The sequence below is a fragment of the Ornithodoros turicata genome, chromosome 3, assembly GCF_037126465.1.
Source record: "Ornithodoros turicata isolate Travis chromosome 3, ASM3712646v1, whole genome shotgun sequence".
NCBI classification, from domain to species: domain Eukaryota; kingdom Metazoa; phylum Arthropoda; class Arachnida; order Ixodida; family Argasidae; genus Ornithodoros; species Ornithodoros turicata.
In genome coordinates, this window is record NC_088203.1 from 86,435,475 (window position 1) to 86,461,452 (window position 25,978).

General features: G+C 47.5%; 1 protein-coding gene and 1 long non-coding RNA gene across 2 annotated transcripts in view; one reads left to right on the forward strand and one right to left on the reverse strand.

Moving 5' to 3' along the window:
- The window catches only part of LOC135388763 (zwei Ig domain protein zig-8-like), a 240,217-nt gene that overhangs the window by 154,634 nt on the left and 59,605 nt on the right, over positions 1-25,978 (forward strand). The window lies entirely within an intron of this gene.
- LOC135388764 (uncharacterized) overlaps positions 1-25,978 on the reverse strand; it is a 146,197-nt gene that overhangs the window by 7,236 nt on the left and 112,983 nt on the right. Inside the window, exon 2 of the long non-coding RNA XR_010421507.1 lies at positions 18,167-18,241. This is a non-coding gene — a long non-coding RNA (uncharacterized LOC135388764). The remainder of the gene's footprint in view (positions 1-18,166; positions 18,242-25,978) is intronic.

A 25,978-nucleotide genomic window follows, 5' to 3' on the forward strand; every position in this document is an offset into this window, starting at 1 on the left:
GGCGAACACAGTGCAACACATCGTAGACATACTGGACACGCTACTGTTGGCGGGCTTATTTTCTCCTGAGTTTAAAAACTGTCACGATAACCAAGCAATAAGATTTCGCGATTTATTACCAGCGGTTCAAGCCTGTCGATGTGGCCGTTTTATGCGGATATTCACATTGCCTTATAATCAGTCAGAAAGCTACAAATGAACAGAACGTCGTTCAGTCTCTGTGCAACGTTAAGCACAGTGTAATATTATTCGTGGCTTTACGTCGCGAGACACCTATTATCACGAGCGACGCCACTGTGGTCGGTCTGAGGATTAATTTTGCTCAACTGAGGGTTCTTTAATGTGCGCCGAAATCTCGGCAGACGGCACACCGTGTTTCACGCCGATTGCGGAAGACGGCGCGTCGAACAACGCTATCACAAAGCGCAGTCTTCAATGACAGTCGAAACCAACGTCTACTGAGCTTTTGCGTGGCGCCACCAAGCGTGTGTGGCGTCAACCTGTCAGACAGCATTGGAACAAATGCCATTTGACAAGTTGCCACGTTATGCGCTAGGTGGCGCTACGCGCATGTTCAATGGCGATTGGTTTCAATGGGCATAAGACATATTTAAATTGACTACCGCATCCGGAAACGTGTGTAGGAGACCGATACTGTAATGTTCGGCATCGGTTTAGAGTCTACTTGGTCAAATCTCTCTTCCAAAAACAGCTTATATACGAGGGGCGTTCAAGTCAAACCGGGACTTTTCATTTTTCGCAAAAGTCAAATTAACTAACAGGCGAGAAATTAGTTTTATTTTTTAACTTAATCTCCAGCTGCACTAATGCACTTGTCCCAGCGTTTCACGAGGACTTGGATACCAGCAGCGTAGAAATCCTTACCGGCGCGGAGCAGCCATGATCGGACCGCATTTTTGACCTCGCCGTCGCAGCTGAAGTGGCGGCTCCCAAGGAACGCTTTCAGTGGCCCGAAGAGAAGGAAATCGCTGGGGGCGAGGTCTGGACTGTAAGGGGGAAGCGGCAGCAACTCCCAGCCAAGTTCCTGTAAAGTGTGTGTCGTGAGATGCGCGGAATGCGGACGTGCATTGTCCTGTAGGAGGAGGACTCCTTTCGTGATTAGGCCCGGCCGCTTTTGCTTCAGCGCCTTATGCACACCCCTGAGAACCTGGCAGTAATATGCACTATTGATAGCACTATTGATATCGAGACATGTTATCCGTCGGTCTTTGAGGATCAGGCGCTCCACAAGTTGGATGTTCTCAGGAAATCTGACACTGGGCTCTGAGCCGCCCCGGCCGGGATCGTCCGGCACTGATGTACGGCCGTCTCGGAACCGTTGGTACCACTCAAACGCTTTGCTGCGGCTAAGTGTATCGTGGCCATACTGAGCCTGAAGTCTTCTGTGAATTTCAGATGACTTTACGCCTTCATTCACGAGAAACTGCATGCCAATTCGCTGTTCGATGTGCGCGCTCACCTCGCTGCCGGCCATCTTGTCCAGCACGTGTCTTCTGTTTTGCACAAATTTTGGCCTACCACGTGGTGAATGCGGAGGCCTGTCGCGTGTTAAAATGACGAAAAAGAAGTAGCACGAGCCATTTGTACACTCAGGAGACAGAAAGTCCCGGTTTGACTTGAACATACCTCGTATTACATGAACGAGTTTTAAAGATATGCCTCCTTGAACAGCTAAGGAAGCACCAGGGAGTGTAATATCATGACGACGTAAGCCAGGCACACCAATGGGAGCGTAGCGCAGGCGATTGTCTCGCGTTATATATATATATATATATATATTACAATATACGAAGTGAACAGTCCTCGGTAAATACGGCGTCTCTGACTTACCAGTGTAAGTCCTGACGTGACCGTGCCTCGTGCAACACGGTGTTACGCTCCTGGTAATACGAGCACGTCCGACGCTACCTCAGAAGCCGATCACACTCTCCGCAACTTTCAGACACCTACCACCCGCCCAGCGATCGCCAAAGGCCCTTAGGCCGCTTCCTGATTGGACCAGTCCGCGCCAAAGGGCACTCCCCGATTGGCCGTGTCCGAGTGGCATTTTCTCCGATTTCCAGAGAGGGAATCCAGGATACTCTCAGCATCCCCCGTCAGCTGTTGCCATGCATTACATCAAATAGCACCGAAACTGCTACATTTTTTCGCGTCGGATTTTCGGCGTTATTGTCGACTATGAAGGAGGAACGGCATTGTAGTTTCGGAATCGACCAGGACGGATGAGACAGTCGCTTTTGGGAAAAACACGTACTTGAGAACAACGAACAGTGCAACGTGAGCGGTTTCAATGTCGGTGTCCTGAATACCCATACAAAGAGATAAAAGCTGTGAACGAAGATAACAGAGGTTCACGCGTCGCCTACCCTACACGAGGGACTTTCACCGTGGTCACGTCTCAGGGAAAAGGAGACACGTTCCCGTGCCTGCGTGTTCCCTAGTTCACACTGATCTCTTTCCTTTCCCTCATGCTTTTTTTTTTCATGGGCCAGCGGTGTGATGATAAGTGACCGATGCAATATTAATAGAATGTATCTAGGTATTATATCCTTCTGGCCAGATCAAGCAAATCGCAAGATATCGTAAACGAGACGGTGAGGCTTTACTTTCCGACAGACGTAGTTGTTCACGTACTTGTGGGCCAACTGGTCACGCGTCCTCTTCTGTTTTCCAAAGACTTCTGCGGTTGACAGGCCCTTCTTTGAACGTCATGTCACGTCCACGGTTGGTGACAGATGATTTGTAAATGGCAAGTGCTCGTTTTTATTTCGGGCACGGTTAACTCTTGTTCTCGCCCTCAAGCTTTCATCAATAGCCAATTCCACCGGCCGTTGTTAGTGCAGAGAAACCTTACACTGGCATGAGTGTGAATGTTACAGTGTAGGCTCCTGTATATCGTGCCTCGCATTTTATTGGTCGTTCCTTTCGCTCTTCGTTCGTTTCTGCACTCAACCCGCACAGGCGGGTGCATATGACGTTGTTCTCTAGTCTCTTTTCTTCTTTCTTTCTTTCCTTTTCCTTTCTTTCCTTCTTTTCCTTTTCCGTTTTTTTCTTTTTCGGTTTATCCCTTTTTATCCCTTTTGTTTGGAATAGCAAGCCTGCTCTTTGTCTGGCTTCCTTTCTTTTCCTAATGTCTCTTTTCTTCTTTCTTTCTTTCCTTCTTTTTTCCCTCCCTTTTTTTGGAATAGCAAGCCGGCTCTTTGTCCTGCTAACCTTTCCTTTCTTTCTTTTTCTTAATAAACACATACCCCCCTCTCCCCCACCCCAGCACCGGCACACTACACTGTGCTGCACAACACTGAAACACTGTGCTGTAACGCTGTGCTGCACGAAAATTCTGCATATTTTTTCGCTAGATTGAGCAGCTGGAAAGTAAGTTCCAGGGTGCGTTCCATTTATTTTTCTCCCGCAATGGATAGAAGCCTTCCCCGCGCGATTTTAACGCGATATTTCCACCAGGACGAAAAGTAGGAGTCCATGTGGACTGTGGATTGAATGGGACTGGAAAATAAAATTAGGAAGAGATTGTGCGCTGCCTTGCGGTTCGTCGTTCATCTATTAGTTTCTTCCTGCCTGAACCCCTGGAATGCTTCTACCTTGAACGTTTACTCACCCGATACTTCCTTTCCTTCTATACTGCATAGCTCTCTGTCTCTTTCTTTCTCGAACAGTAGCTTTGGTTTAGATTATCCTGGATATTGGTTATTGGTTCCATTCGTTACGTATCCGGACATTCGTTATCGGGTTACTCAATACGGGCACCCTGACTCACATAATTACTGAAACAGGAATAAATGTAATCTCGTTCCTGCCGTACAGGGTTGCTCATCGTGCGATATACATCCTGCGTTAATGCTAAAGGACGACCGTCTCGTTGGCAACATACCAAGCGTGTTTTCATTAGGATTAAATGGAAATGCCGGAATTGGTCACGACATAGGAGGATTAATGGAATTATGAAAGTTTTTCGCAAAGTGAGTCACGCATCTCGATATCTTTTCTACCATGATCATCACCATCATTATATGAGCTAAATATGGAAGGGTTTCGAGTCTCTAATGAAGGCTCCTCGCCTTTGCCAAAGGATATATTGCCCGAGTAAAATAGGGTGTTGTGCCCAGCTCGCCTGGGATTAGTTATGGCGGCACTCCATAAGCCTGTAAGACGAGTAACGTCGTGACAGACAAAAAGCTCTGCAAGGGAAATAATGAAAGTTCTATTATTAACTACTTGCATTTACATACTTATTATTAAATATTTGCATAACCACAGACATTTACACTTTAGATATATGCGGTGAATGTCGGTCACGAGAACAAGCTATTCATCACAAGGTCAGTTTAATGATGAACCTTCGACCTGAGCAAAGACGTGCGATTTAGGGAGAGTTAGAGCCACTAATTAAGCTACGCTTCAGAGTATCGACACTGAGTTCCAAGAGAGAGCATCCGTCATCTTGTTTTCGGGCTGCATTACCCACGCGTACGCGCACTGCGCACGTTAGCGTGCCATCTACCGTGCGCGGGTGAAATGTTCCTTTCGTTTACAAGCAGCAGTTGACGACCTTGAGCTCACTTCGACATCTTCGGGACGCTCTAGTGAATAGTACATTGATTATCGCACAGCAATCATACACGCTTCTCTATTCCGCAGCGAGCATTACGTTTACCGTTAGCCGTTAGCACTCATGCCCCCCTGCTGCCCATGTGCCGCTTGCGTCTTTGCAATGGCAAGGAATAGCAAGTCATCTACAAGGAATAGCAAGTCGACTTCTGTCTGGCTGACCTTTCCTTTCTGCTTGCCTTTCTTTTTTTTTGTAATAAACATATCCCCCCCCCCTGCCTTTGATCCTCAACTGGGGATGGTACCGGTGTGGTGCGGAAACAAGATGGCGCTCCTGCTCTCCCTTGGACCTCAGTGTCGATACCCTGAAGCGAAGCTTATTTAGTGACTCTATGGAGAGTAGGATAGATGCGTCCCCAACAGGAAGATATACCGTCGACACTGCAATATGTTTGCGAGAACTTAGTCTGAGGAAGTTGATGAGCACATAGCAAAAATAGAACTTGCCTTCTCGATGCGCAACAATATTCATCAGTTTTACCTAACTGCGGCACGTCACTTATACATTGAGGGTCACTATACCAAATTACTACATATTATTGCGGACCTGCCTCAATGGGTAGCATGGCAAGAGTAACAGGACCGAGAGACCGAGCTACAGATGAACAGAATGTTACTTTATGAAGTCTCAGCATAGGATGTCCGAGCTCGGTGTGCCAGCTGGCCCTAAGTACTGAAGCCTCCTCTCTGTCAGGCAGCATGCTCGCTCGTAACCCGGGTCATTTCCGAAACGACGCTCACAATAGTTCTTGCGCCGTCTGTTGCTCCACCCATGCAAACACGGGTGAGCTCCCAAGAAGTGTCCAAATCAAACGTTCGCAATGACGAGCCTGCTTCGGCCCGACATCTTCCAATTTGTTAAGTGCCAGTCACATAGACCCAGTACCGCAAGGCACAATAGGCGACTTCAGATATTGCTCTTGTGCTCCGCACGGGGGCCCTCCGTCGCCCAAGTCACGCGCATCGCGCAATGCGTCGTGGAAAATGGTTTGCATTCGTGCTTGCCTGCCTGTTGCTCGAAGGAAGGAGGGAAAACCGAAACCGTTTGCGCTCTTCTTCTGTCTGACTCATGAAAACTAAATCCCAAGGTGCAGTGGGGCATTCGCAACACGGCGCTCTCTGGCGGGCCATCCATGCAATTTCTGAAATCGTCTATGGGCAGGATGAGATGAGTCCTGATGATGAGGTGATGAACGACGCTGAATAGGGGTCGATAGTCAGTGAGACAACATCAACACAACGCTAGGCAAAAACACAGCACACGAAAACACACACACAGCATACAGGTACGCAGGCACATCATAGTGCACAAATACATTGATGACGATGATGAATGGAAAAATTCAACACCTGGGCTGTGACCCACTACCCCGATGCCGACGGGGCTGCATGAGATGTAAAATGACAATGAGGTGACGATGGGTGAGAGACGCTAGTAATTGGCTGCACCTCAGCATCTGCGGAGTAAGGCCCCTTTAAATGAAGGAAGGCAAAGCATGTGGAGAAGTGGTCTAAAGGACTTACAGGAGACTGGTGTTTTGCAGATAATCCAGGAAATCTGCAGGGCGCGACGGTGTTGCAGGATGTGGGTCCACAGTTCAAGGACCGTTGCCAAAGTCAACGGAGCGGCAGTGATTTGCTTCATGCGGTTTCGTAGCGCTTCTCGTTGACTCCTGAATAGGACACACACACAATCGTCACAGTCCACATACACGTCCACAATCTTGAATAGGACACAGTCCACGATCACATGCTTGATATCTGCCATCGAGGCACACCTGGAGCATAACATGGTGTCAAAGCGACGAAGCCTGTGTTTAAAGTGTCGGGTGAAGGTCACACCGTTACGGAGACTGTGTGTAACGGACAAAAATTCAGTGGCGATTTAGCTGTAAATGCGAGAGAAATGCGTTGGCATTAAGCGCCCCTTTTCCGGTCCATACTTGACTTCCGGGTATTCACTTTCGGTCTAAACCCAACTTCCGGTTGTCCACTTCTCTTCTATGCTTGACTTCCGGTATCCACTTCCAGTCCAACTCGACTTACGGTACTCCACTTCCGGTCTAACACGACTTCCGGTTGTCCACCTCCGGTCTATACTTGTCCTCCGGTTCGACACTTTCAATCACTCTATGTAAGTCCAATCAAATAACCTTTAAGTAGCCTCAATTGCTTTCAATTGCCCTTTAATTACCGAAGGCAACCGCAGATTACCTGAGGTAATGTTAAATTTAATCTAATTTCTCTGAATTACGTTCACTTGCCTTACTCTCAATTTCCCTTTAATTGACGTTTGCATTTAATTGCATTTAATCTTTCTCTTAATTACATATAGCTTACACTAATTCATTTAAACTCAACTTTCTTTAATTACCTCTAATTACCTTTAGTTACTCTTTCTCTTAATTGCCTTCAACTACTTCAATTTCAAATCATTTACCTCCATTTGCGTTTACCCTCTTATATCCCCTTATGTCCATTTATACATCTGCCTCGGTGAGACTTCACAATCTCTCTCTCTCTCTCTCTCTCTCACACACACACACGCACACACACTCACACATACATACATACATACATACATACATACAGCTTTTTCCATTTCCACACTCCGACTGCGCAAGTTGAGGGATAAATCGTGATCCACTTCTCTCATGATGGTCCTTGATGGGATATCTTGACATCATTGCAGATGGGGGGGGGGGATATGTTTATTAAGAAAAAAAGAAAGTTAGCCAGGCAAAGAGCCGGCTTGCTATTCCGAAAAAAAAGGGAAAAAGGGGGAAGGGGAAAACGAAAAAGAAAAGGAAGGAGAAAGAAAAAAACCAAAAGGGAATCTAAAAAGAAAAGGAAGGAAAAAGAAAAAGGGGGAATCGAAGGAAAGGAAGGAAAGGAAAAAGAAACACGGGGGAATAAAAAAATGGAAGGAAAGAAAAACAAAAAGCAACAAAAAGAAAGGAAAGGGAAAGAAAACAAGAAACAAAAAGAAAGGAAAATGAAAGAGAAACAAAAAGAAACAAAACGAAAGGAAAAGGAAAGAAAGAAAGAAGAGAATAAACACTAGCACAACGTTACATGCAGTTCACGAGTCCTGAGACTCGGAGAAAACCGAGGAGAGCGGCAGTGACAGCCGCAGATGGGACAGTGGCTTTATCATATTGGCAAGGTAGCTTCTTCTATCCTCTTTGGAGAGGATAATTGATATTGCGCTCGGCATACGCCATGGCATATGCATGCTAAATACCCTCCGAACATCGGGATGCGCATTTATGACACTCACAAAGCAAAAAGCGAAAAAAAAAAAGCAGAAAAGAAAAAGAAAGAAGGAGGAAAGAGAGAGAGAGAGAACAGGTAAGGAGTATCCAAGCTACATAGCGAAAGCGTACGGAGCCCGATCACTTGAATGTTACCTGAATGAGTACTGGTACTATGGTTTACGTAGTATGTCAACTGAAGCTTTTTCGTAGAACGATGAGCGACTGAAACCACCAGTGATTTATGAGCCGGACCCTTCGAGCTTCCTTGAGGCGAAGTATGTCGCAGCGTAAGCCCTGCATTCATTGGCCGTTGCTTGGATATCACGTGTTCAAGCGTGGCTACAAAACTGCCGTGAGAGAGGACAAGCTTCCGTGGCCACGGCTAGTGGCCACACAGTAGCCTGTGAAGTCAGGCCGGGACTTGAGTGCGGCCAACAACGGCAAGTTACTTCGACCCCCCCCCCCTGGGACGCGCGGTCCCCCGTGATTGTCGTGACGTTGCCGTCCTAAGTGTGTCCGACTACAGCAAGTAGCTCAGTCATAACCACCACCACCGTGAAAGAGGGCGAGCTTCAGATGTCACACCGTAAACGGAAGCGCTGTCGGCGAAAAAAAAGTTCTCCAGCTCAAGTGTAAGCGTGGCGAGGCGCAGCAATGCGTACGTGCGGGGGAGACTTCAGAGCAACGCGGGCTAAGCGGGCGAGGGCGTCTCGCGAAAACGACGGAGAGCACCAACTTCATTTACAACGCAAACGGGACGCGCGCTAGACAACAAAAAGGCTGCCTACTATACTCGCGACATTTCCGAAAATATGACCATTGTCGTTCTGACAAGGTCACAGGGGCCTTTAGCGTGCCCTTAATGCACATGTTATCGACATACCGACGAACCCGGTACCGGCCTAGTGCAACGCGCTCGCCCTGTCGGAGACCTGGAGCAACCTACCGCGTCTTATGGAAGGTTTGTGATGCGTTTCTCATGCCAAGAGAGAAGACCGCCGAAGTGCCAGTGCCGTCATCTACTCGAGACTCGACGAAACTATTTTAGCCATCAAGATAGTCACTTTCAAAGTAAACCAGGTAGAACCCGCTCCAACCTAACTTAGCCTGGGTGAAGTTTGGGGAAGGTGCTGCCAGTCTGCTCAGAGGTGGCGACTCACAATAAGCATCGAAGTCCTGTGGTAACCAGAAAGGTGAAGAGAGCTTTAAGGGCAGAGCGTTGGTGGGCTGGATGTGGCCAGGGACCAAGCAATTTTGTGAGAGAAAGGGGGCGATAGTCCAGCTCGTTTAGGGATCCGGAGAGTACGGTACATCGAGGCGCATTCGATGAACTAATGCGGCATCTTTACGAGAGGTATGTTGAGGCATGCGGAAAGCGAACGCTGGATCAACTCTGCTCAGCATGGCTGGGGGAGAATGTCAGCGGTCCACTGACGGGAAGCCAGGGGAGTCACGAGGCGTCGAAGTACGGAACGACGATCTCCTCATAGCAGTGAGAAATTGATTAGTGACCGTACGAATAAAACATCATATACTAAATCACAAGCATATGTTCCAGCGTGAAGATAGTGGCAGCTACACACGCTGCCTGCGGGGGCGCAAGTTGGAGCGTCTGGAAGCTGCTCCGGGAGCGGGATCCATTGAAGGAAATCTCTGAAACTGGGACGCAGGGGCTAGGGGAACGTTGTATTGAATCAGTCAGTGTTGCAGAGGCAGTACTCTGCTTCGGCGCTAAACTTAGGGGATAGCATGAGGACACACTAACAGTTAGAAAACAAGCCCTGTGCTGAAAGATGAGATACATAAAATGCACACATGTCAAACGTCCATGTACATTACGTTTACCTAGTGCAAAAAAGAAAAAAAAGGCGCAGATAAGCACACACGAAGCATACATCACGCAATAGAGGCTTTTAGAGCATCAATACACAAGCGTACTTCATTACTGGTTATTGGTTATTTAACCAACCAACAACAACAACAAATGAAATATCACTCCAAACAAAACCTGAATACAGTGTTCCAAGAAAATGATTATCGTCCCTTAGAAAAATGTCTTCCTATCGCTGACTCATTTTTACCTCGTGCTGTTCTTCTGGTTGTTGCTCCAGTTGTTGTTGTCCTTTGAGTCTTCGCTGTGTGGAAGATCTTTCAGAGACTACTTAATATTGTGCCCTGAGACACTGCAGCGGTTTTATGTCAGTCCTTCCACAATTGCTCCATGACGACCTCTGCTGCGAACGTGCCCAGTCTTTTCTATTGACCGCTTCTTGGCAGCCTAACGTTCATGATGGAAGAGCTCCAACTGAACAGAGGACACAAGACGAAACGGCACACACACCAGCTCACTCACGACTTTTTATTGTAGGTACACAAAGTCAACACGTAGACTATCTTCATCGACGCAAGCAGGGGAGGGGGAAGACGGAAGTGTCAAAGAGAGTGGGGAAATGTGATGATGGCACAGAAGCGGGAGAAGTGTGCAGTCCCCCTTCCTCTGGGAATAGGGTAGTCGCAGAGAACTGCTCACCACAGAAAACACACGAGCGTCCATCAGTATCACCAGATCACCAGATCGTCACCACCAGCTCGCTTGCTACCTAACTTTCCTTTCGTCCATCAGTAACCTTCGTTGGGATGCTCTCTGTAGCACGGTATCAGGCAGGGTGATTGGCGAAGTTACCCCAGCGAAGTTACGCGTAGTAGAAGAGGACTGCAAGGATGCCCCCACCCTCATCGGGCTGGTATACAATTACACTGGAATCCTCTAAAGGAAAGATCAAGGGGTTCCTGCGGGATTTCAATGCGGATTTTGAGAAGCCCCAGTACATACTGGTTCGGGGTCTCTATGAAGGAAGTCTTCGGTTTGCATCTAGCCAGTAATGATAAAATTCACAGCACCCGCACTGGAAATGTTATAGATTGTGCCTTCGTCAGGGCATAGACAAGCAAGTCAGCATCATCAACATCATCATCAACATCCTCTTCCTCCTCTTTATTGGCATCATCATTACAGGAGTTTTCCACCAAAGTAACTGGTGCAAGTGATGTTGAGTTTCGGGCCTCACACTGGTGAGGCCAAAATCTCCATTTTATTTATTTCTTAAAACCAACCAACAAACAAGTGGTTACCAAGCACGACAGCTACTTCAGTCTCCGCAGGCCTCTACTGTCCATCGTCGGAGAATGCCAGCGATGATCTCATAAATGCTGTCGCATTTCAGTGACAATCTGCACAGCGATTTCTGCCCTAATTTTTTAGCGCGCTAGGGGACAGAGGGATTTCTGCTTCTTCGCTCCTTTCTGTCAATGAAATAGCAAGTCAACTTTGCGTCAACATTTCGGAGCAAACGTCTCCATGTCTTTTTTTTTGTTCGTTTGTCGCCTCTAATCTCACTGAGTTGTCAGATTACCAATGGGGTCATCTAGCCCAATTAAACGTATAATCTTTCTGTGAGCCGCATATTCTGTTCATGGATACAGTGTGACATCCGGTTTGTAGGTCCAGTTGTTGCGGATGGAACCGTACAACAGCGTGCTATACTTGAACCTGTTGCTCAAACCTTTTCGATCGTAAATGATCGATCATCCAAGTCGAGCGAGGTCGAACTGGAGTGCACGGCGAGCGCCTACAGTGTAGCAGGAGATGATTCACATTTCAAACGACAGAATGTTACAATTCCAATTTGTGCACTATTGACACGGGTATTTTTTTCAGTTCGAGTTGCTACAGCAGAGGGTTATACAACCTTTGCTTACACAACATACCATGACTGATATGCAGTTACCGGATTATCATACAGTTATCGTTGGTGATCCTCCTGGCTCACGTGTGCTGCTGGAATACTGTAGCTGTAATAAGCTGATCGACCCGAGAGTCCTTTCCTTTAGCTTCTGCCGTAAGATTACGCAATGTCCCCAAGTTTCTGATCACATCTGTGTCGACCATTTCTCCGACTGATCCCTCCACGTGTGACAGATGTGCTGTTATAACAAAGCGGATTCCCGAAGAGCTGTAAAAGACTTTAGTCCGATACGACGAGGACATTGTTTTGAACGGGCGTGCATTGTCTGAGCTCCTTTGCGCCTAACAAATTCCCGGGGGTTTCGCGTTCTTGTGGTCTGCCCCCGGCTCCCCCACTATGACTGCAGGAAAGGCCGTTGCCTCAGCATGGCTCTGTACGGTAGGGCCGCCAAAGCATCATGCCTTTGACTTGCTTGTGTTGTGCACGTCTCTTTGTGTTCCAGCCTCAGAGCTGTTACCTTCCATCTTGACTTTACCACCTTGATCCAAGATCAAGGTGGACTGTCCTTCCAAGTGGTTGTGAATAAATTTAGGGTTCGTCGATTTTGGGTCAAACCCGATTTTTCACGATAGTTCCTCCCGAACAAGTTTTCAATAATTCGGGTGAACCCCGATATCTACCCGAAATCCTTGAGGTCCTCCAACTTGTCGTTCTTGGTCAATCGTCGAAAAAGTGAATCATAATATCAGCAAAGGGAGCCATTTGTGACAACCCATTTGTCCTCCTTTTATAATCCCCTCCTGCAGGAGTCAAAGACGAGCTTTTGCGGAGCTCGGGCAAGTGCTGGAACACTGCCCCAGTTTCGGACGGAAATATAAGGATTCTTGTTTCTTGTCCTAGTGTCACAGCAGTGACTTGTTTCATATGCCTTTCGTTTCACCAGAAAATTCCCCGATGTCATATCAAACAGAGGTCATAGTGCCTGATTTTTCCCCGAATTCTCGTGTGTAAATAGCACCCGATTTTTCCCTCCCGAATCTGAAAAATCATAAAACCCGAAAACGAAGAACCCTATGAATAATCAGCATGCTCGAGGTGTAGTTTATGAAGCTAGTCGAGTCGGGGCAGAAGATGCTGCAGCTCCTCTAGTTCCTCAACTGCAAGAACGCTGTACTTAACGATCAAGCGACTTCCTGAGTACATCGCAGACGAGCTGTTCATCCGCACCATGGCGTCGTCGTAGGGCACGGTTCAAGGGTTCTCACGCATATTAGGATCGCCCTAAAATACGAAATGGCACCCGTCTAGTCTAGTGAAGTTCCAGACGAAAAACACCGTATACCCCATTCCCTTGCTGTTGGAACCGACCGAGCACTGATAGATTATAAAGGAATAAAGAAGGCATGGGGGAGATGTGGTGCAGAGGGCCATATCCGCGGTGAGTGCAAAATGCCGCGCTGAGAAAGATGCTCAGTCTTCGGACGCCATACACTTGGCTGCTGTGCACCTTGTCTCGAGTGCGTCATGCAGGGGCCATACTCCTCTGCAGCCAGGGGGACTATCCCTGTACGAGAAACATGCCGGCCACCCCTGACAGCTGTGCGAGGCCACCCTCACTAACACCATTGGATTAATCGCAGGGCTTTCCTCCATGGGTATGCAACCTCATTCGACGACTGTATAGCAACCATCTGAGCTGCCTCTTATTAGGTATTTTCAGTAGATCGAAAGCACTCGACGAAAAAGATGAGATAAAAGAAGCTGTTAAATTAAAGCAGCGTGATGTCAGCCAATTGAAAGGAATAAGGCCATTGACATATCATGTTCTCGGAACCGATATCGTGGACACGTTCATATCTGCTATAACTCACTATTATTGCATCGCTGGGACCATCCGTTGGAGAACATAGAACATGTAAAGAGCCTTCAATAACCATAGCGTCTTGTTGTCTGGTGATACGCGCGAGTAGGTCGGCAGTAAGTACCGCGAAAGACGCAGCATTTCGGATTTTAGGCTTTTGGGGACATGCTTTAGATGTCCTTTTTTTTTTGTGTGTGTGTGTGTTTGGTGTTGTCCTTTCACACGCATGCACAAACATAAACACATATGGCGACAAGCTGACGCGTTTTACCGCTGTCTGAGCACACAGCGGCCGGTGCACTTCCTTGCTCAAGAGTACAAACTCTTCGTGGCATATTAGACGATTTTAAAAAGATGCGCGCGCCACCAAGCGGGCGCTCAGAGCAGCATTGGAACTTTGAGGGACACTGATCTGTCGTCTGCTTCGCTTATGGTTTACCCCGGCAGACGCTTCCGTTGGTCACACCGGGAATGTTGTTTTTCTACCTGCGCCTCTGGTCGTCTCGTAATGCTCTATGACGCTCTACGTTTCCATGAGTCCTTGAATGCCACAGGTGGCGCTTGCTTTTCTAAAAGGTCTATTCGTTGAACAGACACCACAGAAAGTTACAACTAACTTAAAAGTGTTGAAGCTGATATCATTTAAACCAGAATTTCTGTTTCACAATCGGCTTGGTTGCCGGTTATATCCGTGGTGCTTTTGGTTACGATGTACACGTTAAAGGAGCATGGAAATGACATTTCACATGGCTCGAAACCGTGCTTCATCTGTGAAGCTGTCCACCAGGGGCGGATTACTGGCCATTGCATCGGTGCGTCGGCCTAACGTGGCAACGCCCACCGTCGGGCAAGCGCGTGCTGCCGACGCACGGTCTGAAGTGGTCAGTAAGGGCACCGCCGTCCGCTGGGTAGGCGAGCCTCGCCAGCGCGAGGAGCAATGACGCTACTCTCGATGACAGACGCAAGTCTGTCATGCAAAAAGCCTAAATTTGACGACATTAACTTACTTTGTATTTACCTCTAAGAAATATAAATTTTGTTACCGCGTGGAAAGAAACCTTCTTGCACATACTTCGCTAGATGAGCACGTAAGACAGGAATCAGCCAATGCGAATGCAGTGCAGTGTCGTCTGCTGCCGTCGCCGGCTCGAAGGGAATCCTTCGGTGCTCGGAGCTGTCTCTTTTTCTTTTTTCGCGACACATGCGTTGAGGATTAATTGCGCATTTTATTTTAGCATTACGTTCGTAGAAGACGAGGACGGTGATCTGTGCACTATACGCCGCGTGGAAGATTGCTATACTGACGAGGATAAAGTTATTTGGTGGACTTACGGTGTGCTTGCTGAGCTTTTCGAGTGACCTCCTCCTTTTTTTTAGTTGTACAACTAAACTAAGCAGTTATTCGGGTAAGAGCTCAGGACGACACACGGCCTGCTGAGGCTTCCAGAGAGTTGCCGGCTAAAGCAAGCAGCCAAGCTTAAAATGTGCGGAGCGGAGGCATATGTCGACAGAGGAGGAGGCAGGTGCCACCATTACTATCGCACCTACTCCTTGAAGAACGAAGGGGAATGGTGGAACAACAACGGCGAACTGCAGGAAGCATTGACCGCCTATATTAGGTATGCCAATCAGAGTTACTAACAATACGGACAATAAAATATGTGCTGGCTCATTCCCGTAGGAACTGGTTCCAATATCACAATATTTTGCGCACAAGCTTCTGCAGAAAAAGCATACAAATGAATAGCGCAAGTATTGCTAGCTTTTTTTTTATTGCAGTGTCAAAATATTTCATAAATAAAGGAATGTCATGTTTGTGCAAGACGAAGTTAACTTCACAATGGTGGGTTACAAACACACTAACTCAGCTTATACGGGTGATAACAATCCCTACATGGGAAACACTCGATGTCATGTCCATGTTTCCATATACATCCTGTATGTGTACACACGAGGCTTTGGACAGTCGGAAGAAGGAAACAAACTGCTCTTCCGACAACCACGTGAAGACATCCTTGTGAACACGAAATGTCCTCGTTGACTTCACTGAAGCGGCTCCTTGTTCCACTACAAACGCGTACACAAGCGCCATTTTCAACGACGAACGTCGCAGCGTTTTGCGTCGGCTGACCTCCTCGCCCAATGGCTACGAACGGCGCACGCCCGGCGATGGTGGCAGGCTGCCAGTAAGGTCACTTCTTCCTTCTCACGACGAAGCGGGTCACGTGCAGCACGCGTTACTATGGAGACGACGCTGCGCTACGCACCGACAAGTGGCCAGTAATCCGCCCCAGGATCCACCATGCAAAATATTTTCGCCCTACGGTGTATTGTCACTGCACAATAAAATTTACAAAAGACAGTCGGAGAAAGCAGTCGCGGACGAGAGACACGAGCTTCCCGCTTGAGGAGCAACAACAACAACAACAACACGAGCCTCGCGTGATGTAGAAACTGCTCAGTGCCTTTTTCTTTGTTTTTCTTCTCGGCTCACGCGCCACTTATACATGCTTGAGCTGTGCCGTTTGACGTCACTGGTCACGTGCCGGAGCTCGTGATACGTCACGACGTCTTCTCGCAGATGCGCTCTTTGCACGTGGAGGAGGGTTTTTTAAAGGTGTGCGGGAACAGAGCCTTGCGCGTGCTCTGTAGGTTACCTGCGCTCATCGTTCTTTCGCAGGAGTTTATTTTATTCGTTGCAGAACACGCCGCAGCGAAAAAAAAAAAATGTTTTGCCGGTGACTCCCACGCTCCTTTAACGAAGGTTATATCACTGCTATGGCAATCGTAGCGTCGCACAAATTGAGATAAAAGGTACGAAATTGCGTTGGACGGAAGTGGCTACAGTGCAGAGAATTTCGTTTGTCGCGCAAATTACGTTTCGTGTTCAACCAGGATTGAGTGAACTGATTCCACTGCACACTCTCATTATGGGGTTTATTCGCATGACGTCATCCGTAGGAGACCGCCACTGTCACTAGCAGGCAGATGTGCGGCCATCGGCCGCCATATTGTAGGTCCCATCCAAGCCGTTTCCGATATCGCACTCACCGTATATTTGGTGTTTTAAAGTTATTAAAGCAAATCCAAGTAATTTGCATGTTTTCGACGTTAATAGTCACCCAGCGAACGAATGCAGGAACATAACTTCGTGGGACCTACAGTATGGCGGCGAGGTAACGTCAGTGGGTGGTGGTGGTAGTGGTGAAAGGGTCAGTGAGTAAACCCTATACCGCGACAGCCCCCAACCCGAATGAACGCCTGTATTTCTTCTTTTTTTTACCGTACAGGATAAGACCATTTAAGAGAACATCTGCATGTTTGAAAGAGCGGAGGGAGGCGTTGCATTAGGGAGTGCCTCGTACAGGAAGACATGCTCAGAAATAGACATGTACAGAATACTACAGAAATGTAATCAAAATACGAGTATGAAATACTCGAGGCAGAATGTAATTAAGGTACGCTGCAAACGCTATGGACAGATTTAATATACCAGAGCCACATTTAATATACCAGAGCTACATTTAATATACTATGTACAGTCTTTTTTTTTTATCGGTATGTGTTTAAATGGTCACTAAAGTGCACATCAATACTCTATTTAGTAGGTCTTGGTGCACATATTCTTACGATCTCCCTCTCACTCTTTTCGAAGAAGCGCGACATTGCGGAGAGACCTCCGACTGCTCTTCTCATACGGTCACCCGTTTTGGTTGGACAAATCGTTTGAGGAGACCAATGAGGCCCCTCCACTTCTTCAGAAAGAGATGGAGAGGGAATGCGCGGGTAACTTCGCTCATAAATCACTAACGGCGAAAGGAATGAGTCTCGTTCCATCTGTGTTGGAGTTAAGGTAACACAATCTTTCATCACGCATCAAGGTAACACATTCTTTTATCAAATTTTAGTACGTTAGTGCCACTTTAAGCGGGTTCTATTGGGGTTACAGTAAGCGTTGCATTACATAACGTCCTTCTGCCAATCCTCCTTTTTTTTCTTTGAAAAATAACCTTGCTAGACAAACAAAGCTCGGAGAAAGCGTGGACCGATAATGGGAGTCCATTTACACGTAAGGTAAGTCAGCCCATATTTGTGCGAGGATATTTAGCGTGCTGCATGGTACGGCGGTGGGTAATTTGATCCACCTGGAATTCTGTGACCTCTGAGACACGGTTCAGCAACCAATGCTTACTTTCCCCATATTACAAACCACCTCTGTCTCTAGGTCAACACTAAAGAACCTCCTTGGCCCTCATCGAACTCGCGACCTTCAGCGAAGCACGCTATCGACCGAGCTAACTCTGGGCCGCTATGTTTGTTGTGAGTCGTGTTCAAAGAGAATATGACCATGGAAAAGAAAGCTACCTCTTTCCTAGATTGCATTCGGTAGTCCAATGCCAATATGTGGAAGCCCGCTGTGTAAACCTACTGTCAATGACACTGCTCCAGAGATGGTCTACGTTTCTGTCTCAAGAACGAGATGGGGAACAGAGCTAGCGCTGGTAACTTGCCAAAGCCGAAAGTTCTTGTTAAATAATACTAGTCCTCAAATCCAATGTGTTCTCGGGTAAAAGGCTCCGAATTCGTGTAGATTAAACCCCACGAAAGGAAACTCCCGGGAAGGAAAGTTTACATTTTAGGTAGTCAGAGCGCAGTACCTGAAAACGGACTCCATAGGAAACGTCAAGTGGGACGAAAAGGCCTCGGAAACAAGACTCGCTGCTGGATATGATCTGAAAACAGACAAACAAGAAGTAATTATACCACTGTGTAGACAACAACAACTACAATAAATGAAGGAGAAGTGGTGATGACATGGGTGTTTCCCCATGGTAGCCACAGTACACTGAGTAGAAGATGATGAAGAAGTATTGAAAGTTCAGCACCGGTCTACCGGTATGAGTACTAAAGAAGATATTGTAACTGAGAAGAAGAGGTACCAACAAAAGTATGTAACAGTCTATTCACACGAGCGACATCCTCACGGAAGATTCTAGTGGAAGAAAAAGCGAAAACACTGCCCACGGAGCCGAAGTCCCGCCCCGTGGTATGTTGAGCATTCACACGATGCGGAATATCCGGAGTGGCGTACTGCACATTTAGCAGACGACACTTAGCAGACGACACCGTCATTATCTTCTCCTGTCGTCCGCTACGGTAAATCTTGTGGCTGTGTCGCAGGATATTCCCCACTGTCAGCAGGGTACGTGACGACACGACCTTGAGCGCTCGTGCTCACGTGACCACGGAAAGCTATGGCGTTTTTCGAATCTTCCGCTGTAGCATTCTGGGAAATGTCGCTCGCGTGAACACACGGTAAAGTACAGTATTCCGTGTACGGTACTCAATATACGTACAAGTCTGCAACGAATGTCATTCTATCTCTGCCCCCTTGTTCACGATGCAACAGCGCGAGTCTCCACCCAGCACGTCTCCTTGAGCGAAGGGCCCGATTCTTAAATAAACGAATTAAGTAAATAAGGCACGAGCAGCTTGCCAGAATCTGTGCTGGCAACACGTCAAGACGTCCGCTACGTACCACATAAGATTCATTCCTAACTGGATGCAAGAAATATGGAACGAAGTTGTCGCGCTCTTGGTCGCTGTCGGCAGCAGGCGACTTTCAAAACTTGTGCGATAACAAGCGTCGTGTATTTAGGAGGTGGTAGACATGTTCTGCTGTACAAAACATGCATCAATAAGCCTTCAGCGTCCTGTTCCGCATTTCGCTGTGTGGAAACGTCGAAGCGTGGAACACGTCAACGGGGACCCGACCATTGCCTTATTCCAGGTGACGTCTCTTTGTGATTTTTGTGGGTGCAAAGTGGTTCGGAACTAAATATCCGGCATCTGCTATATTTCTGTGTAGTTCTGGAAACACATTCATTGTCGTGGGTGAGAGCTCCAAGTGAGTACTTAGAGTTGCAGTTTGGCTGCGGAATCGAGCAGACTCTATGGTGTGTCCCTTTCATACGTGATATTTCCATTCTTGCATGCACATTCCCGAAGCATTTAAAGCTTACCACTCAGTGACTTTTTAAAGTTGGAGAGCCTAACGAAAAATCGGAAATGGAAATTATGGGAAGCGAAGAATAAAAAAGGAGAATGAAGGCAGCTGAACAAGTGTGTGAAGCCATTAGGCGACGGAGGCCGCTGGACTTGAAAACTTGTCCGTCGCGATGAACAACAAACATCTGGCAACAGCGTGGAAGGCTCGTCCCCTACTGTGTGGTCTTCCAGTGCCGCAAATTCCGACTGCAGGTGGGATGGGTTTCGGACCCCGACAACTTGCCAATTTGCAAGTGCTTACATATGAGAGGATGGTAAACGTGTCCGGCGCTGTTTTTATGTTATTCCATTCAGCAAAAAAATTGGATACACATTTTTTTTTCTTCAAATAAATACGTTACGAAGGACCGTAACCTTGTTAGTCAGACTCTCAATGCCGATACAGAGGAAGGTCTCCTAATCAGATATTGCCGACGGCGATAGGGTTGTGATCATGGACACTAACACACATATGTATGTGACTGGCAATGATGCAACCCTTGACATTTACCATCCGATAGGAAATCTCATTACTTTCCTTCCTGTAGCTGTCAGCAGCGATTTTGCGTTGCATATGTATGCAGCCCGTGTAGTGCCTTAATATTCAGCTGGTAGCGCATAGCCACAGCGTATGCCCTCACCTGCCATGTGCGTGCGTGTGCGTGTATGTGTTTGCGCGCGCTCCATTCATTTTATACGCATCGCACTTGCACAATAACCCACATCTAACGGTGTTGCGCAGCGCAACGCCTTCGGTGAAACATCTCATACCATCTCGATCACGTATATCTTGTTGTGTCGGTGACCTTGCTGAAAATGGGTTTTAGTATAACGTACAATGTCGCCTTTGCGCACGTAAGGGATAGCGTGGTGTTTCTGCGTAATGGGCAATGCTCTGCTTGTATCTTGCGCGTCCGCCACAACTACCAACGCTATCCTTTACGTACACAAAGGCGATATACTAAAACTCACTAATGAACCACCGCAGCCCCGGGGCGTTCCACAAAAAGGCGTTCCATTATGGTGCATTTGATTGCGTCCACACTGACGCGTGATACTATATTTGGCAGTGAAAGTATCCTCCACTAGCTCTTCAGTAAATAAGTAGCTTGCAGCTGATCATCGGGCCCCTCTCTTCCGAGTGTGTATGTTCTGGCTTTGCGATGCTACCTACATAGATGCTGCTAACGCTGTAGAACATAGATGTCTGTATTAGCGCAAACGCCAGAGCATGTCACTTTCCTGCTCTGTGCGGAAGTGCCGCAGGGGAGACGGCGGTGCGCAGCTGGGATATAGTGGCATCTTTAATAAGCAAACGCACACGTGTAAATGCACACGAATATACGGGAAGCTAAACGGTGGGAATGACTGTGGGAGTCAAAGAGAAATGTATAGGTCGGGAGCAGACAGCAGAAGTTAAGGACCTGTATTATAACACAGGGGGTTATTAACTGGGGAAGGGGGGATCACATTTCGGCAGGGAGCGCTACGTTTAATAGGGATATAATAGAAATACGGATATGTGTGCATGAGACAGGAAATTAAAAACTACCTAATGTGGGGTACGGGGGGGGGGGGGGAGAAGTAATGTTTGGGAAGGTGCGGTCAGCCTGCTCAGAGGCGGGCTTGTACAAGATCCACAACGTATTTAGATGAAGTTACGGAGTGCTAGGCAAAAAAATAACTGAGTAGAGCATTAAATACCTAATGTTGAAAGGTATTTAAGATACAGTATTAAGTACTTACTCTTAAAGGTAACTCGTTACTTTGAAGATATTTGACGTCCCTACAGCACACGGCGCACTGCAGAGACAAAAGAGAATCTTTCGCTCGACCTTCGTGTCACTCACAGAGGAGTATCATCAAGGTGACTTTGAAAATGAGTAGAAGTTATTGAAAGAAATTTGCAGGCAGAAGGCGTTGCGATTTTCAGCGGTAGCTGTTGGTGACTTTTGCTGACGCTGACGAAACGTTTGGCATTGCAGCCAAATATCGCAACATTTTCCGTGACGGTCTGCAAATTTGTTTGTAAAATGTTTGTGATATGTTTGCAGAAGGGTTATTAATTGCTGGAAGAAAACTCCGGGACAAGAAACAGACGTATACAGGAAAACAACGTCTCTTTGTGCGTCTCTTCGTTGTCTCGGAGTTACTTTCCACCATGTACAACCAGTTAAACTGCAACTTATCTCTCTTTACAAGGCTATTAAACCTTATTGCTGTATTGACCTCCGTCGTGCATGAGGGCATGATCGAGGCGCCGGATCTGCATGAATGGCATTCGCGGAGAAATCAGTTGTTCACTCAAAAGGTCGAGCTCCGGCAAATAGGTCGGCATAGGTGGATAGACATAGCCTTGACACGTTGCGAGTGCCGGCGCGCAGCGAACGTAGACACGTCGAGCAAACGCGTAGTCAGGTTGGCGTCGGGTGGGAGCTCTCAAATACCTACTTCCGACTTGGTGACGACCTACGCCAATGGTGACTTCGAGGGACGTTGGCAGAGAGTACGTTTTTCGGGTTCTCACTACAAAGAGCTAGCCGCTATGTATCGCGGTTGACGAGACTCTTCGGCAATATTCCCTTGGTCTGCTGCCCTTTTAGTGTGCTATGTGGTTCCCGCATGTAGTTTGGTTATCGTAATGGTACAGGCGTCAGGAAATAAAACTAATGCGAAAAACGCGCATGTGAGGCGTCGGTGTCCCTGTGATGTCACACTGCTCACTCTCGTTTGTTTACCTATCGCCGCACTGGTTCAGCAGGGAAGTCTAGAACGATTGAGGGGATTAGAATGTCTTCAGCAGATTGCAATGTCTTTACGATAGCACTTCCGAAAATGCGGTACGCCACGCACCTGGGTCCTTTGAAGTGGGTGGCATCAGGTTGCTGATCTTGGATTTGAAAGGTTCCTTTTTCCTTTTTGGGTGTGCCTCCCTGGAACGCTTCCGATTTGTTGAAACTCCCCAATGTGTGCTTGCTTTTAATTCCCCTGCCCCGCACGCAGCTGCCGTTCTCTCGCGCCGCTTTCCGTTTCACCACCTGCGCGCGCACCTGTCACTCTGTTTTCCTCCTCTCTGGCGCGGAGAGGTGAGGGGGATTTTGTTCCACAGACACGGTGATCTCGTGAAACCCTCCCGTTAACAGCTGCCGCTGTAAAAAGTATTTAACTTATATTACTAAATACTCACCTAAGATGAAAGTATTTTCAAGCTACCAACTCGCAAAAGTCTTTCAGATACGTAACTTAAAGGTACTGTAAAGCAGCACCGATCAAATGTCATTTAGTGTGGCTATTCGATAGAACAAGTCACCAGGACAAAAACTGCGCAAGTTTCATTCCAATCGACGGTGCAATTAATTAGGAAATTACAATTAAAGATTACGGGCAACACTGTACTAAGTATTGGAAATGAATCCGTATTCCTGACACATACGGCGGCAACCACATTGCATGCGTATAACACTGGGCCCGACATAACAATACACCATAAAATCCGCCCCTGCAATCCACACAACGATCCACATCTGAGGATAAACGGATAAGCGAACTAAAATGAAATGCTGAGCCGTTGAAAAAAATGTGTCAGACGTTCAAGAAGCCAGACAGCGTCGGGACTTGTTTGTTCACAGAGGTTCACAGAGATAGTTTGTTCGTTCGAAAGAGGCCGCGAACAGAAGGAGCGCGCAGGCGCAGCAGAGAAGTAGGGAGAGCCTCCATCGAACAGCGGCCAGCGCTGGGTTACTTCGCAAAAAACACTGTCAACAGTGGTTTCAGAATGCATAAGTAAACAGTAAAACTAATAATATGGTTACTAAAATAACGAAGCTCCGATGTAATAGTGTGTAATACCAATTTTCAGTGTTGCCCGCTGTACAGGGGGTTGTTTGACACCAGGCGTCGCACCGCTCCACTACGCCGCATCTTTCATGGAAAATTAAAAATATTTATAGCGCGTTGTCGCTCGTATGGTTCCGCATATGGTATTTAGAAGCAACAAAGTCTCTAGTCACATCACCGGCATATCATGCTTGTCTACTGTTTTAAAGTACCTTTAAATATTCTACTGAAGTTACTGTGCAAGTCTGCTCAAGGGTGACGGCTCGTTGCTGCACCAAGTGGAGGATGAAAACGAACAGGTAAATGAGGGAAAGGACAGACGATGGGGGTGCAGGAGAGGGAGGTTTGTACAGACCCCCTTGCTCTGGGATTCGGGTAGTCCATAGAACTACCCACCACACAAAACATGCGAGCGTTCTTTTGCAGACTTCACTGGGCGCGTTAAGTGGCGACTCTTGCACTGCAAAGGGAGTGACTGTTTCACCCCACAAGGAGCATCTGTTCAACGTTCAAATCCTCAACAAGCAATGTTCAAAATCCTCGCCTGCTCGGCGAGGATCCACGCTTCCGCTCACACCTATTCCCGCTTCGGAGTTTTGACACACACTGCAGGCACGTGAAAGCGTAGCATTGAATAAATTGATTTTGCGAAAGGCTGAGTCGTTGCGTTCTCACACCAGCGCAAACGCAGGTGATCAGCGATGGTTAATTTCCCGACGTGGATCGATCACTCATGCTTGTAGCGCAGCCCAAAAGACACGGACAAAGTCGGACACAAGACAACTGCGTACTCTCAACTGAACAGCTTTATGAGTATTTACCAACTATCCCTCCTTTATCCTTTACTGGGTCGATCAACCGACTGATCAAATGATTTTTGATTGATTCTTTTGAGCATCGTTAGTCGTTGCAAATTAGTGTAGGTCAAACGAGGTATTGCCGTGCAGAGCATCAGGGCAGGCATCCCTGCACCAAAGCACGTCTCCTAGCTGGCGGAACTACGTCACTTCACTTCCGTCCCCGTCCATTTGACTCCGCTTTTGAGAAGGTGTCAGAAATTTTGGCTCGAGCTACAAGCACCTGAAGTGCGCTTGGCCGTTTAGTGAATGGAGTCATGACTCTTTTGACTCTGGGGTCGCTACGCCCACTGGGACACTCCCTACGCCAAAGTAACCGCCAGGATGATAGGCGAAGTGACCACATGAGTCATGACTCAGGTACGAATTTCCCAATGAAAGAAGTCCGGGGTAATGTCGGCATCATGCAGGAGGTGGGGGGGGGGGGGATATGTTTATTAAGAAAAAGAAAGGAAAGGTTAGCCAGACGAAGGTCGGCTTGCTAGGTAGCAGATCATATCCTCCAAACGCCCATTTCCACCGACGTCCCAATTCACCCAAAAGCTCATTTCCTCCAAAAAAATATTCGGAGGTTCTGGGCTTTCGGTTGATCTGGGCATGCGGGTGGCAGTGACCCATATCCCCCAAATGATATTTTCATCCAAGCGCCCAGAACCACCGAAAGCGGGATACTTCAAAGGACATGCGTCCACCGTTTAACAGGGAGAGGAGGAAGGGTGAGCGGTTCTCAAGTATGCGGGAATCCGATGTACAGCTTGAGGCAGAGTTAACTGGAACGCCACTTCGACTGGCGGAGCTAAACTCGGGGAGAGAGCAACCCTAGCGGCTCTTACGAGAAATAAAGGCAAATAGTGTTCCGAGTGTCCCACTGTTGCTGTGGAGGTGTAAGCCTTGCCATGAGCTATTGACTCGGCATTGCCCTTAGCTGTGGTTATAGTCGCGATGTTTGTTTGTGTTTGTGGCGATTATGTGAAGGTGTATGCCGGCTGATATCGCACGGATACGATGCCTTTATCTCATTGATACACGCGAAAGTGGTCGCGTTCGCTCAGGGGGGCATTTTCAGATATGTGATAAAACAAATGATTTTGAAATGAACTCGTTATTTTATTCCCCCCATTCCATCCAGCAATGGGGTAGAGTATCGCCTGTGGCGATGAAACTCCCCACTCTCCAAGGTCGAAAATAAAGTTGTTGTTGAGGATGCACGGGGTCTAGTGGAAAATTTATTGGAGTTGCTGTCCACCTTTGCGCGTAGCAATGAGATAACAGCATCGTATCCGCGTGATATCGGCCAGCATACACCTTTACATAATCGTCTCAAACCCAAACAAACATCGCGATGATAACCACCGTTGAGAGTAATGCCGAGTCAACAACTCATGCCAAGGCGGACACCCTCGCAGCATCATGGCGAGTGGTGGTCATTTGGTGGCAACTTTTCTTTCTTTTTTTGCCAGATCCCGAGCAGTCAAGCAATCTTGCGTGTTCGCGTGGCACATTCCGTGCGCCCGGAATTTCCCAGCTATTACTTTTTTCGTCCGGTCTCGAAATGATCGAGCAGCGGGTTGCCCAACTATATCCGGTGTCGTCAAATCCGCACTGCAACGGTGGCGAGCGCTCTCATTGGACCGCACGTCGAAGTTCACGTGATTTAGCAAACGACGGAACCCGAAGACAGGCGACCGCGATGGCCCTAGCGTGATCTAAGTGTACGAACTCTGCCCT